Below are 13,257 nucleotides of genomic sequence, written 5' to 3'. Positions count from 1 at the left end.
CGATGGCACATTGTTCGAAGTCGTCTTGAGTTATTCATACTGTTTCTTGCCTTGCAATCAGTTATTTATTTAGTTACGTTTATTCGTGCATAATTTCACGTATTTGTTTCAGGGCATGAGTTGTATCTTAAAAGTTGTAGTAGAGCATGCCTCAGACACAATGATTTTAGTTAATTGTGAATCTTCTTAATTAGCCACCTGGAAAGGGCAATTTGTCGTGATGCAGATAACTTCCGCATCGTCAAGAAATGCACATGAAAGGGCGCAACAGCACCATCGGTCACGGCTGATATTTTGTAAATGAATAAAAAAAGGAAACACAAACAGGTTGTATACATAATGTGTGAATGATAAATATTTGACACTCAAATGTGCAGATAACATGTGTATAGAATAAGTATACGACACAAGGTATCAGTAACATAAATGCAATATAACACACATCACAGCAGTAAACTAATACGCGAGAGGCAGCCGGCATTCATCTGATGTTGTGCATGCCTTAAGACAAAATGAAAATAACGCCACGTGTGTGCAAACTCACGCCGACGAGCTTGTCCAATCAAAATAGGCTCTTCACGTACAGTACCATTCAAAATCCAGCTAAAATTGTCAGCCAGTAAATAGACTGTGGACCACAGAGTGAAACGCACTCTTCGCATCCTCTCAAAACTGTCGCTATTCGTATTGCGCAGGTCCCACTCCGTACAGCCGATGCAGTGAACGACTGACAGTTGTCTGCAGTTCGAGGAAGCAGGCAGGATTTATAACATCTTTAAGCAGCCGACAGATGGCGCTTAGGTACCTGGGAACTCGTTGTGTGATCCTTATAACGTGCGAGGACAGAAATTGGGCGTAACGTCAAAAACGACACCATTGCCACCGATCTCAGCCGCTCGAGGCTTAGCAGTGTTTGCACTGGCTTAAGTAAATGTGTAAGGGAACGCTGGTACGTATTGTGGGTGCACGATAGTGACATTGTTCTTGCGTTAGGGGTAGCGGATTTTCTCAACACCAGTCAATAACGGCGAGGTAGTCTGCTCGTTCGAGAATCTTCTTGCTTGAGTCCCGAGGATGTGACTGTCAAAAACATATGAAAAATTCTGTCTATCGAAGAAGGGAACGCTTCATCACAGTATTCACATTATTGGCAATTATTAAAAAAGCAGCAGAGGTGCCAGAATGGAACCCTTGGGTATGCGACACGTTGGCACGGTCAGAATGCTGGCCATTGACGCAAACAAAAGAGATCATGTTACCTTGTGTGATAACTTATATAATATGGGCCCAGTATTCTTGAGAATTGACACGGCACACACGTGCTTTGTACGGACAACAGAGACTATACTCCACAGACGTCATAATTCACACGATCGTCGAGCAACAGAACAATGACGATCGTAATAGTTTGAAATGTGGGGAATTCCTAACGTGCTTAAGCACGGATCGACCGTCCTGCACTCGCCGGTGTGTCGTCGTCAATGCCGTGGCGGCTGTCGTGGCCGCTCTGCTAGGCAGTCGGGAGTCCAGCACATTGCGAGGTGGCTTGTGCCGGACCGTGACGTAGCAGCAGCAGCAGTGGAATCGTACGCCAGGCCAGCTTAACACCAGGCCGCTGTAGTGCAGGTCACTGGCTAGCCAGCCAACGTTGCGGCAGGCTGCGGCCACGTCGGATCACCTGGCCCGCAGGCCTCTTTGGTCCCAGGCCGCGAACACCGCTGGCCACCGGGCCCTCAGATCAAATACGGCACCAGGCCGTACGACAGCAGGCCTCCGGTCGCCGTGTGAGCAGCAAGCCCAGAGCGGGACGTCGGCCTCGCCAGGTCGTCATGGCTGCAGGCGCCCGGATGCCGCCGGTCAGCGAGGTGCCGTCCGAGGCGTTCCGCGTTCGACTCGCTCGAGCCGCACGCCGCTCCCGTGGCCACGCGTTTCGCCTTCCTCGCGTCACTGCCGTTCCTTCTGCATCGTCGAAGCCGTGCAATCCGCATCACCACGTCCTGCAAAAAACATGTGTTGCTCAGTCATACCTCAGCATAAATTCTATTGAAGACACCAGAAAGCCGAACACAAAGAGAACACGGTCTACAGCTACATTTGTGAGGACTGCTTCAATAGGCTTTTAGTACACTAGAAAAAGAAGGTACTTCACATAACGACAGTTTGCGGGTTAACATTATTATGTGAAATGCTTTTCCTAGATAGCAGTACGTCTTACCGCGCCATTCTTTTTTTTCTTTTTTTTTTATCAGAAATTGATTTAGCATTGTCGTAGCTCCTTCAAATAATCGAGTTCGAGAGCCACACTTATTTCGTAAAATTGAGTTCGATAGTAAATTTGTATGGAATCACATTGACTGCGTTTGTGAACTATATTTTCGAGGCATGAGACAAGAAGACAAATAGATTGGCGGTTGTTGACTAACCTAGGTAGCGGTAGAGTAAGCGTCTTTATCTAACATTCAAGTATTGTCCTCCCGGAGTAGGTCGATATGCATTTCTTACATCAAGGAATCCAGACCAGAGCAACTAAAACCATGAGGCTCGCTCAGTTTCTTGACGTGTGAACAATAATAATAATAATAATAATAATAATAATAATAATAAGAAGAAGAAGAAGAAGAAGAAGAAGAAGAAGAAGTGCCGCACACCCTGCGCCTTGACGTGGACCCTCATGTATGTTTCCAAAATTTGCTGTCATTGCTGAATGCTACTTTTGCGCCGGTGTTTTTGGTAACTCATTCTCTTTAGGCTTGTGTTACTCTGTTTTCTCTCCATTTTCCTCGCTTATTATTCATGAATGCTATGAGAAAATTGCGGTCCTACTTTATTCAGCATGCTTTCGACTTGAAATTGACTGAAATTTCCTGCCGCTATATATACCGGATAGGTAGATGTTTATGTTATACAAAAAAAAAAGAAGTTTAGAGAGAGCAGCTTACCCAAACAATTTCTATATGGGCCAGTTGCGCGATATAGCTGGAGGAACCTCGAGTACGGTCGCAAAGACAAAATGGCGACAAGAGAAAATGAAGGAAGCGACGAGGAAACGAGATAAAAATATTTTCGGCCCACGATTGCTGTCCAGAGTAATGCGAGGCGAGATGTGCGGTTGACATAAGAATGCTGTGTAAGTACACATATCTGTAATCGAATTGAGAAAATATGACGCAATTACATGAAACGAAATTTGGGGCACTTTAGAATGCACATATAGATCATGTCCGAAGCTACCACAGAGAGGCTATGCCATAAACTAAGGGCGAGAAAAGCGTGATGTTCTCTAGCGGTGTTTGTGGCCTTTGCGGCCTCACCGTGCCTCGGTCAGTATCATTTGTATATATATTATTAATTTATTTTGCAGGTTCAGTCGTAAAGGCACCGTCTATCGACATTTAGGGGTCGCCACTTTTGTGGTGCGCGCAATCGACACCTTATTATCGAATACATCCATACCCGCAGCATTATCTCCGGAAACATGCGAGAAAAATTGTTTACAAATTCTTAGATCTGCAAGATCAGCAACACTGCTCATTGAAAGCGTAATAATTTTGTAAGCGTCACTGACGCTTACACTGCTCATTGTAAGCGTCATTGAAAGCGTAATAACCAAAAGTATATCGCGGCACGAGTGCAGATTTAACAGTAAGAAAGAAGACCTTAATATAATTGTTTTACCTCTATACGTTAAACCTAGGCCAGAAACGCCTAAGCCTATACTAAAAAGTGTATAGGACGCTGCAATGAATGGCGATGTCGTCGAGTAAATTACCTTGCAGTGACGTCATCATGTCGTCCACCTAGACGGGAAAGTTTACGATCTGTTCAATGATTCCAAACTGTCCTCCGCGTATAAAAGGCGTCGGATAGACATGAATTGAATCCTTGGCGACACAAGACGTTCGCTGAAGTCGTTCACCTGAAGCGATGGCTTAGGTGGGTAGGCAAATCCGTTACTACGCGAGAGACTGCATTACCGCCGCACGCATCATTACCACGCATAACACATTCCGCGCCACGCCAGACGCCATATGATGCTATGCATATCTTGGATAGTTGCCGTTCTGCGTAGTTCCACTTAATATTTACTTCAGTGATACTGATAGGAAATCTTGCAATTATTGGTGATTACTATTCAAGCGGTCAACAACAGTTTGAGTGGGTGGGTCCCACGCAGAGCATGCGTACTCTAGAATAGGCCGAATATTCGAAATACAGGTGTTCCTTTACGTCTTGAGCCGCACATCTAAAATTTCTGTGGATGAATTTAAGAATGCATGCATCTTAGAAAGCTATTACTTCTATGTGGTGATTCCAAGTTAGATCTAATCCGCCGTGGTTGCTTAGTGGCTTTGGCATTGCGCTGCTAAGCACGAAGTCGCGGGATCAAATCCCTGCCGCGGTGGCCGCATTTCGATGGTGGCGAAATACAGAAACGGCGATTGTCTTTCATTGGGTGCGCTTTAAAGAAGTCCAGGTGGTGAAAATTAATCCGGACTCCCCAAAAATGGCGTGCCTCATGATCAGATCGTGCTTTTGGCTCGTAAAACCCCAGAATTATACGGTCTGATGAAGAGGTTGCACCTAAACTTGCTTGAGTTGTTTGTAGAATAGGTTGATTATTCAAATGGTGTTGTGCAAAACATGATAAGGGTTTCCGAGAAAAGCGTATGTATTCGCTATCATCCATATTTAAAGACATGAACCATGTGTTGCACAAAGTATATATTATGCCAAGATCAGCTTGTAACGCCAATTTGTAGGACTCATTATTATTTACTTCATATACGATATAGTCATCTGCATAAATCCTGATTTTTGATGCAATGCTGATGCCTATATCATTATAAATGCAAGAAATAGCAGTGGCCCCACGCAGATCCTCGAGGAACCCCTGAAAAGACAGAAGTTGATGCCGATTTGATTCCATTAATCACAACTATTTGGAAGCATCCACAAAGTTAGTGCTCGAGCCGTCCAAGAATGTTTCCAGGTAATCCGAGGAGGGAGAGTACATGCGATAGAAAATCATGACAAACCTTGTCGAATTTTCTAAAAATTTAATAATAAGGGAGTGGTTTCATGGCCAGGGTCAAATGACTTGAACATATAATGAGAATATTCAGTTAGCTGCGTGGTGCAAGAATGCCCTGCCCTAAAACCATATTGGCCATCTGCGAAGAAGTTATTGCTTTGAAAGTGATGAAAAATGCTTGAATATTTGTCCAAAAGTTCTCCAACAAACACTGGTTAGATATATTAGTCTATAGTGGAGGAGGAGGAGGAGGAGGAGGAGGAGGAGGAGGAGGAGGAGGAGGAGGAGGAAGAACTTTAATCTGGTCCTGTACAAGGTGTTGCCACCTGCCTGGCTAGTTCCATGTTGGGACCGGGAGGTCAAGCCTCCTAGCCCTATCACGGGCGTACTGGACAGCCAGGACTTGGGAGGTAATTACGTGGGCCGTTTTTACCGAATGGGTATGGCGTTGGCCATTTTCCAATCTTTGGGAAGGGAGCGCCTCTCAAGGGACAGATTGTATATACGTAGGTAGGACAGGCGCGCAAGTTTTAAGAACAATTTTTGGGATACCATCCGGTCCAGGGGTAGTTTTAGCTTTTAGAGTTTGCAGAAGTTACGGCCGTCTACATTTATCTCAGGCCTCATGTCACAGTCAGAGCATTCAGTCACAGTCAGAACAGTAATGTGGCAATTCCTGAGGCGTAGCCCTAGAAAAAACAGTCAATATACCGTCTGAGACAGCTTGGTTTTCAATATCAGCAACAATAGCGATAGTGTCGCGTGTAATGGGATGCCAGTATGGTGTTTACGGTTAGATTTGACATATTTTCAAAGTTTGTTTGGGGTTGATTCTAATCTCCGAGCCAAGAAAGAAAAATAATTCATTTTTGGCAGTTCCTATTTTTTGTTTATTAGACTATATATCTCTTCAAAGGCCATTTATAAATTATTTTCCTTCTGTCTGACGTACTGCTCTTTCTTATTACTGAGTGATTCAATATTGTTATATATGGACACTCCAGGCGCAATTCCGCCGTCATCGTGTTGTTTCGTGTATAAAGTCCAGGTGTGATAACATCGGGGCCGCGCGCCGTATGCTGTATGTGTGAGGGAAAGCGTGCGAGGATGAGGCGACGACGGTGGCTTGATCTCGCGAGCGAGAGGGAGGAAGGTGGGTAGGAAGTGCGCCGTCTTCCATCACGCGCAAGGCACGGGGGGGGAGGGGGGGGGCGGCGTTCTACTACTGCGGCGGCAGCGTATGGCGCGGCCGCGCGGGAGCTATCTTGAAAGCGACCTGCAATGGCGACTGAGTGCACCAAGTGCTGGTAGCTCCGTGCGCCCTGTGTTCTCGCCGCTAGTTCTCGTGGAAACGAGAGGCAGCACGAATGTCAATTCGCCCTCTGCTGCTGCCGCGCTTGCTCACGTCAGCGTTTTGACGGCGAGTGCCCGCGGTCATCGAGGGAGATGTGTTCATGTGTGCTTGTGCGCGCGTGACACCATGCTTCATAATTTAAGTAGTAAGCAAATGTTTACAAGCTTGTACAGCCGATAAAACCGCTATCCTTACTTCGTACAGCTGTCTAATAAATCGCTATCGCAATCGATGCACCGCCTTCCGGGCAAAACCGCAACTTTTTTTGTGAACCATGGCTTATGTTTCCTTTCTTTTCCTGTAGGTGCCTTATGTGGAATATTTGGATCAATAGGGGAGAAAGCCTCTGATTAAGCAGGGATCATAAATCAAAGGTATCAAGTTTGATGCTCGGAATCTCGACTGCTTCAAAGTACTCCGCTAATGCCTGTGTTATATTACCTTTCATAGAAATAAACCTTTCTAGATCGGATGACATGTGAAATAGAGCCCTAAAAAACGACACGAATCACAAGACATTCGTGATCGCTAATTTCAGTCATAGGTAAAACTGCATGTATCAAATACAGGAAATTGGAAAAGAAGATCAAGGATGTTAGCCAATCGAAGGTGGGGACTTGAACAAACTGAAAATAGCCGTGGCTGGCTATAAGATTGCCGAACGCAGCAGGGAAGGCTGATTGAGACTAAAACACAGGCATTCTGTTGAGTCAGTGAACATCAGGCATGTTGAAACCTCCTCCGAGTAATATTGTCAAGAAAACTATGATTCCTTGAAGATTTAGAAAACATGAAGCGCTATAAACAGCGCCATAAGAACGCCTGAGGCCATGAACATGAGGAATAAACAAATCAATTTACTATTTAACTTCGTGAACCGCTGTGGTGGCGTAGTGGCTTTGTTGTTTGCGCTGACCCAAAGGCGCGGTATCGAATCCCGGGCGGCATTTAGATGGAGGCGAACTGCAAAACGCCTTTGTACCGAGCATTGGGTACACGTTAAAAAAAACCAGGTGGTAAAAATTAACCCAGAGTCCCAAATTACAGCGTTCCTCTTAATCATATCGTAGTTTGGCATGTAATATTCCAGATTTTAATTTATGTAACATACCATCGTTATCATGGCAGCTGAACTACTGCAGAACCGTAGTTCCTCGAGTTGTTGTTGTTGTTGTTGAAACCTTTTAGGAGAAAGAGGGGGGGGGGGGAGGGACTAAAGGAGAAGAACTATACTGTATGATGGTTTGCAGCAGCGCTAATTTGGTCCACATACTTTTCCGCAAGTAAGCAGATACTTATTTCAATTATCCATTCGTCATCTGCCTTCCCTGTTGTCAGGAGCTAAGTGTCTTCTGAATTCCCGGACACTAGAAGTATCTAGTTGAAGATACTTGGTGCACTGGCACAGCCACTTTTAGCCCTAGCTCTTCGTAGTCACAGGCAAAATTTAAATTTTAGGCGTATGCAAGAACCTCAGTTGCCGGCTGCCAGAGCTGTGGCCCACATGGGACGTAAGTATACCCTGCGATGCCCATGTGGGACGCTCTTCTTTTTTTTCTACTTCTTTCTTTTTGCATTTACATGAATTTGTTCGCACGGTGTTCCAAACAGACATTGTTATAAGCCACTCTTCTAAACAGAATAAATGCGCAGCGTTCCAGCCTAATTTGAAAAATGGCTCACCATTTTATCGCTTCATACTTTTTTTGGCCATTCAATGCCATGATTATAGCCGTCATCTAACTTAATATTTTCTTAAGGCTTATTAAAACACTTCTATCTACTCCCGAAGCTTCACTTACAACGCCTGTAAAGATCAATAAACGCTCGTTTGATTTTTACTTGGTTATGACTTCGTGCTTATGTATAAACTGGTGCGCTGGACGTCAACGTAGTTTTGTATTTTCTTCGCATGAAACGCCTATATTTCCTACCTAATCTAATCTCCACAGTGTCTGAGACACAAATAAAGCTTAAACGATTGCATTCATTGAGATTAAAATGAGCTGCTTATACATCATGCACTCGTCGTGTTTTTCATCTAGCACGACGTCCAAGTTTCGTATCCCAACCTCCACGACTGCTTTGCGATGGGGACGCGAAACACACATGTAGTCAGGTGCACCATTACGAACCCAGTTAGCCAAAGGTATTCGGAAGCGCAAAACTATAGTTACAGCCGGCAGGCATGCACATTTGAAACAACAAACTCAATGGAACGAAGAATCGCTGGTCGCCATGTACAGTGCACAAAAGGTATTCTGAAGCACTGCTAGGCCCAGATCACGAAGACTTTTGCTCCTGCACGACTTTCAAAATGCCATTACTCAACAATACGGTGTGCTGCAGAGTTATATGGAAATGGAAGGCGCGCTATTTCCAACAATGATTAAGAGTTCTTTCTTATGTCATGGTTTGAAAGTGTCTTATCACGACTATACCGAAGTAGATCATCAAGTCATGATGGGGGCCAAGTGCATGATGAGCACTGCATTAGTCAGGCTGCAGCCGCGTCATTGGCGGCCCAAATCTGCGCAGAAATGGTCGACTATCAGCGTCAAATATAGGGACACGTAATCCATGGGATTCACTTCCGGGGAAGTCGCCACATTGTATATTAGATAATATTTGGAGAGGTGAATACCAAGTGCGCCAAGACCTGTCTAGAAATATTTAACACGTGCACAGCTTTTCCGGTAGGGTTCGCTAATAAAGCCGCCGTTGGGGGAATTCTGTGTCGATGCAAAGTTCGCGCGCCGTTACGTATAGGACTCTGCCGATGGGTCGTCGGCTTGGAGTCCGTTCGGAACGAATTATACTGTCACTAAATCCGTGCAGCCTGCTGGAAGCTATTTGGTTTGCCTACGTGGTCAGTGCTAAGCGAAGCAAAGTGATGCCGAGTTTTGTAGGGAACACCGGAGTGTTCCGAAATTACTCGCGTACACGCCAAAGCCCTTCGCTGCCGTTACCGCATGTCTTACAGCGTATATAGTCTACTTGCCGTCCTCAATAGCAAACTACGGCGGGTGGCCGCCAACCAGTGCGTACCGCGAAGGAAGAACTCCGTGCACAGGTTCACCGGGCATCCTTGACCGGCTGACCAGCAGCGCTGGAGCTTCAACAACCATGCATGCTTATAATGTCAGTGCATTCGTACAGCTGCACCGCAATCTCGGCGCGAGCACGAAAGTCGTCCGCCGTGCGCATTCGGCGACAGACCTGAGACGCCATTTCCTGCGTTCGCCACGCATCCAGCCTAATGCATTTTGAACGAGGCAGCAGACGCGTGCTGATGCCCGCACAGCGCGTCGACGCACTGCGAGTGCCCAGCGTGGGGCAACGGCGTGCGAGTGGACAAGGCGTGCGCTCACGCGCATTAGCGTCGCCGGTGATTAGCAGCGGCGCCCGCGGAAGGGCCCGCTTCCGGAGGCCAATGACTCGCGATCCTTCGCGCCCTCTCCTGTAGTCAGGACCATTCGTCTCGGTTACTCAGCGTGGACTGTGCTCTATCTCGGCCACCCTTAATTGGACGCGACCGACAACGGTTTCGTTGGCCCAATCTTATCTTTATTTATTTCGTCCTTACGCTCTTGACCCAAGGGAGAGGAGAGGAGACTGTATAACATGGGGTGAAGAATATCTACAGCGACGTTCGGTCTTGATAACGCGTTAGCCACTCATACGCTGGGGAAGAAAGCTCTGCGATGACACAAACAGGTAATTATGTAATCGGGGCAGTGTGCAGCTTAAGATTGTACGTAACTGAAAGAGTGCCACCGGTGTAGCTAGACTGACATCACCTCACTCCTCAAAGAAAGAAGAAAAGAAAGAAAAAAGGAAGGAAGGAAGGAAGGAAGGAAGGAAGGAAGGAAGGAAGGAAGGAAGGAAGGAAGGAACCAACAGTAGAATAAAGACAGAAAAAAAAAGACACCCTAAGAGGAAGAAGCCATGGGACCGTGGCAGATAGGGCAATAGGTCAGTGTTATTAGACCCACTTGATTAATTTCTCTATACGTCATGGCGTTAACTTAGCGCGAGCTAATATTTACGATCAACCAGATGAACACGCACAGCAAGTGGACAACTCAACAAGCGAGTGCCACGCTAGCGCTATAGCATCGTTTCAGACCGCGGACATCCACTATACAAGACGTTACGCGCGAAAAGAAAATGCGAGAAATCACGAGGGCTGTCTGTCTTGACCTGGACGAGGTGAAATGTACTGAGAATTCGGACCTGTATCTACAAACGAGTTCGCATAAGCCGCAGCGGCACGTAAGAACAGGCGCAGGCCAATCTCGATAGCCGAAATGTTAGTAGCGAAGGCGACTGCAGCTAATGGTACGAAGCCGGTACGGACAGAAAACATTTTGCGAATTCACCTGCCAATGTTATAATATTCGCAAAACATTCTTGGCTGTTCCATTCTCGATGAAAGCGAACATGCCCGCCACCGGCTGCATGTACAGCCCGCATCTGTACGGCACCCGCAGGGTTCTACCTGCAGCAGCAAGAACGTGTAAACAGAACTATAATAACCAACCCTTGGTCGCTCCGTCGCCGCGGTCCGCTATTCTCACCGGGAGCGGTCTCGTAGAAGCGGCCGATAATTGCGAGCATAAACGGCGCGGTCCCTTGCCGGCTTTTATAGCACCCCATGGTTGGCCATCGATCCTGACGCGCAGCATCAAGGCTGCTCGGCTCCGGAGGCCGCGCTGTAGCTCGTGTTGCCCACTGTCCTTATCGGTGCTACGGGCCGAGTTGCGCTGGCGTGGTATAGCGGCACGCAGCTTTGAGGCGCCGGCTCGTCGCCCGGCTGCCTCGCAATGGACTCGCCCGTTACGCGCCGCGCACGCGGCCTGCCTGCCGGCACCGGCCCGCGGCCTCGCGAGGAACCTGCGGGCCGCCGGCAACTTTTCGGGTGAGTCGGCACCACACGCGCTCTTCTGCACTCCGGGCCCGCGCGCTGACAACCCACGTGACGCCAGCGCGCGCGAGCCCAATGCGTGTCTGTGTCAGAACTGCCTCGGAAGGGTACGCGTGTGTAATGCACTCGGCGTACACGTCGAATGTTTTTGAATTGTATTCACATTGAAGTACGCAAGAGTAACCTGCTACAATTGTGTGTCATAATGGTGAAGAACGAGGCAGTGCGAGAGTTGCGTTGAGTTCACTTTTCGTGCCGAAACCGAGGAATATATATTTTCCTGGCGTAGTACGCCAAAGGAATATGAATCACGGAGAATAGCCAGATCCGGAGACGAATACAGGTGCCAACGCTTCGAGTTGATGTTGTAGGCCGGTATTCGTACACTTCTGTAGCTCATACAAATCCACCTGAGTAGCGTAGCCTTCGAAATTCGGCGGCAGCGAATGCGCCTCTTGCGTTCGCGGCAACCGTGTAACACTAGCGTCGAAGCCGCGCGTGTTCCACTGTCGTTGACCTCCTAATGTTTCGACTTCGTCCTTAAATTTATACACTTTATAGTGTTTATCCAGTAGCCGAGATTTGAGGTGCTGGTGAGATAATATTGGCTGCCGTGTTTTAGTGGCACTTTCCTTAAGTCCGTCCCTTTTTCCTTTTCCCCAGTGTAGTGTAGCCAACCGGGCTCAGTCCTCGTTAACCTCCCTACCTTTCCTTTGTCATTTGCGCTCGCTCTCTCTCTCTCTCTCTCTTGCCTTAAGTATACCGCTACGCTGTCTACGTGATGTGAAAATTTTGTCCATCATTTCAGCTTGCGTTCTACAGGCTTTGACTCATGTGTGCGGTGCTACCCCGGATCGAAAATGCACTTTCATGCAAAGTCGCGTATTATAACGCCCACTTAAAGAAGAGCCATGTGACGCGCACCGTGTTGCCTTGGCACAAGGAGCTGCTTAGATGACGATTTTACAAGAGCTGTATTCCGTAAAATATGCCATCACCTCTTGTTTTACTCATTAAATAACGGAGAATCGGCTCTGCAACGTCAGACCAAAAGTTCATGAATGTGAAATTACACTGAAGTAGTGAAGCCAGTTGGAGATGGAGATGTGTGATACCTTATTTATGTATTTGCTCGTTTGTGTTCTGCGAATGCTGGAATGCAGACTGGAAAGACCTTTCTACTCCATCTGTAGCCGCTCCTGTCGTGATGATCTGAACAGTTCGTGTACACAGTGCGCAGTGTGCACGAGTGAACGCAGCGTTTGTGCAGCGCGCGGATATGCACGAGTCTTCATTTGACGGGTGTCGTAAAACGCCGCCTAGGTGAGTAATAACAATATACTGTTATAGTGACTTTTGTCTATGGCTGTGCTCGAATTAAAAAAAAACGGCACTTTGTCAGCCGTATATGCAGTATCAAATAAGTTACTAGCCAAACTGAAGTCGAATGACGAACGTTATCATGCTGATCTGTTATCACTACAGCTAATTGAACGTGGGCTCATCTGTGGTGTTAGGTTAGGTAATGTGCCCTCAACTTTTCTGGACTCACATTCATACATGATTAATTTTTCAGCAACTAGCTGTGAGTATAGACTTCTCGCCATCATTGGCGCGTCTACGCGGTAAGCCTGCTGTCTAAAACTCAGTGGCCTTTCCCTATTCTGAGCCCAAAAATGTATCTCTCTGAGCTTTCGGGCATTTGCAATAGAAAACTATATCTATCATGAGACACAGAGAGAACGAAATGCTTTGACAGTGAAAATACATACTTCCTAAACAAATAAATTTTTTTTGCGAATTTCGCAGAGAAAATTCGTTCAACAATGATGACTGAAAACAATGAAAAAGCAGTCTGCCACGAGATAGTTCGTTAGTCAGGCAGACCCGGAAACTCGCAACACCGTCCGCGTATGCGTTTGCGCATGGTCGCACGTTTGTGGG

The 13,257-nt window shown here is 46.8% G+C and overlaps 1 protein-coding gene across 7 annotated transcripts in view; it reads left to right on the top strand.

Annotated features, from left to right (window-relative positions):
* Positions 1-13,257, top strand: part of LOC139049454 (tachykinin-like peptides receptor 99D) — an 880,050-nt gene that overhangs the window by 323,285 nt on the left and 543,508 nt on the right. Inside the window, exon 1 of one of the 7 annotated variants that reach the window (XM_070524913.1) lies at positions 11,295-11,307. The exons of the other annotated variants lie outside the window; for them this stretch is intronic. The gene's annotated coding sequence lies outside the window, so the exon portion shown is untranslated. Of the gene's footprint in view, positions 1-11,294; positions 11,308-13,257 lie in introns of those variants that run through there. 7 annotated transcript variants of the gene reach the window in all.

This window comes from Dermacentor albipictus, chromosome 1 (assembly GCF_038994185.2).
Source record: "Dermacentor albipictus isolate Rhodes 1998 colony chromosome 1, USDA_Dalb.pri_finalv2, whole genome shotgun sequence".
In the NCBI taxonomy this organism is placed as follows: Eukaryota; Metazoa; Arthropoda; class Arachnida; order Ixodida; family Ixodidae; genus Dermacentor; species Dermacentor albipictus.
This window is presented reverse-complemented; position numbering and strand designations above follow the sequence as displayed.